The 2,464-nt window shown below is 35.3% G+C and overlaps 1 non-coding gene across 1 annotated transcript; it reads left to right on the forward strand.

The window, feature by feature from the left end:
* The first annotated feature begins 1,168 nt into the window (after positions 1 to 1,168).
* Positions 1,169 to 1,275, forward strand: LOC136148193 (U6 spliceosomal RNA). Its single transcript, XR_010659477.1, has one exon. It is a non-coding gene; the product is annotated as a U6 spliceosomal RNA (small nuclear RNA).
* The last annotated feature ends 1,189 nt before the right edge of the window (positions 1,276 to 2,464 follow it).

Genomic DNA, 2,464 nt, shown 5'->3' on the forward strand with positions numbered 1-2,464 from the left:
CTAGAACAGGTCTGCAAAACAGGCAGGAGAATCTCTAGAAGAATAACTGAAAGGTTTAGCAATTTCTCAGTTTTGTATGCTAGATTAATTTACTGATGGTAGTTTTTCATTCCCCTGTAATAAAATTGTCTGTCCATATTATTTATTGTTTGATGGTGAGTTGAGTATAATTCACTATATGAAACCATGTAATTTGCTTTAGCCAAACTAGATATTAGAAGACCTGATGAAAGCTGAAGCTTAAAATGTACCTATATAAATGAGCTTTTCCTGTTATGACTTAGTGATTTCCTATGAAAAGAAAACATTCTCTAAAAACTGTTGCCTTTTAAGCCTGAGCATCACAACAAAAATTCATAGAACGGATCTAAACTGAATCTTCAGTCTTTAGCCAAGGCTAGCTGACCTGCATTATGAAGCAGAGATATAGCTGAGCCCATTTTAGATAAGGCAAAATGAGTCTGAGAATAATTATTCTTGTAAACATTGTATTTTGGAGTTGTTTTTCAGCATTATTGTGGCAATAGCTGACTGATACAAATGCTTTTGATTGTTAGTAATTGCTGTCTTAATTACCTTGCTCTTTTCAGTCAAGCTCAGCCTTCTACTTTATCTCCAGTAACCAGATTCATGCTCTACTACAATCAATTTCCTTTCTAATCTGAGTCCCTTTGGTTGAATTTTTGTCACAGGCTATACTACTTCTGGATACTCTGCCTAACTGAAACCTACTGTCCACCTGCTTCTGTATAAAAATATCATTATATGCTTTACACATTATGTGAGATACATAAACGGTAATAACTAATACCACTGTTTATTAAGAAACAGTTACAGGTCAGGCACATTTAGACATGTATTTCAGTTGATTCTTTAAAAATTTTTTTAAAATGCAAGGTAAATTTTATAATTGCCATTTTCTGGGTTAAATTCATTCATTTTTATTATTTCTATATCCCAAAGGCCTTAAACTCAGAAAAGGTAAATAACCTGCTTAAGACACCTCAGACATTAAATGTTAACAACCATGAATGCAAACTCAGCTTTGCTTTCTAGGCTGTTTCCTGTCACACATTTAAAATAGAGGAATCATGAAGTTTTGAAGTGATAAGATATATACCCATGTTATGTCTGAATAGTTTCCAAGGGATACAAATTGTCTACTATTGTGCTTGCTTCAAAAGCACATATACCAAAATTGGAATGATACAGAGAAGATTAGCATGGCCCCGATACAAGGGTGAGACACAAATTCATGGAGCATTCCAAAGTTTTTGTAAACCAACTATACTTTAAAAAAAAACTGTCTACGGTGTAGACCCTAAGAGTACTGATAAAATTTCCTTGGCTTGTCTAAAAGATGGTATGTACTATGTCACTTGGCAAGTATGTTCACAGAAGTGAGGATGGGTTGGATTAGGTGATGCAATTTTTATTAAAAAAAATAATTCATTGCAGCCATTCTAAGAAAGATTAATGGTAAAGTTTTAGTGTTTGGATATTTTCCAAAAGTTTTAGTGTTTGGACATTTTCCAACTGACGGTCCTGATTCTTTTTTTAAGTAAAGACCAGTGCAAGTCTGAACATAAGAGTTCATGCTTGAGCTCTGGAACAATATAGAACTGAGTTTACATCCTGAGTCTAACTTTTTCTGGCTTATTAAAGTTACCTGAAATCTCAGTTTTATCATCCGTAAAATGGGGCTAACGGTAATAACTATGTCATAGAGTTGTTGAGGGAATTAAATGAAAAGTGTCTTATGAAAAGAATTTAACACTATATTTGGATAAATATATTATGGTTGCCTGAAACTATATGTATTGAACTTCTATAATATCAGGCTTCCCTGGTGGATCAGATGGTAAAGAACATGCCTGCAATGCAGGAGACCCTGGATTGATCCCTGGGTTGGAAAGATCCCCTAGAGAATGGAGTGGCTACCCACTCTGGTATTCTTGCCTGGAGGATTTCATGGACAGAGGCTATAGTCCATGGGGTTGCAAAGAGTCAGACATGACTGAGTGACTAACACTGTCACTTTTCTATAATATCACTGAAAATGGGAATTATTCTTTGCTAATGGAGAATGGATTTTTGTAAGGGTGGAGAAAGACAGGGAAATAGGCACACAGCAGGGGAGGTGGAAAAGGAAAGTGCAAATAATTTAAACTGATTTGGTAGCTGGTGTAGAAAACTCTAAACCAGGGCATGATGGAGAATACCTGGACAAACAAAAATGCTGTCTGAAGCAGCATAGAGGGTAAAAATCTTTGAAAGGTATGGTTATAGATTACATTTCACATAAGCTACCTAATGCCATTATAGTCAGTAAGACCGGGAAATGCCATTGTTTAGAGGTGAATAGAAGCAATTTAAAATGCAGCTACTTCCACTTTGTACTGGTGAGATTAATCCATGTTTTGAGCTGCTGTTTTCACCTCGTCATTGTTTATTGGGTTTGAGT

Source organism: Muntiacus reevesi, chromosome 16, assembly GCF_963930625.1.
Source record: "Muntiacus reevesi chromosome 16, mMunRee1.1, whole genome shotgun sequence".
Taxonomy (NCBI): Eukaryota; Metazoa; Chordata; class Mammalia; order Artiodactyla; family Cervidae; genus Muntiacus; species Muntiacus reevesi.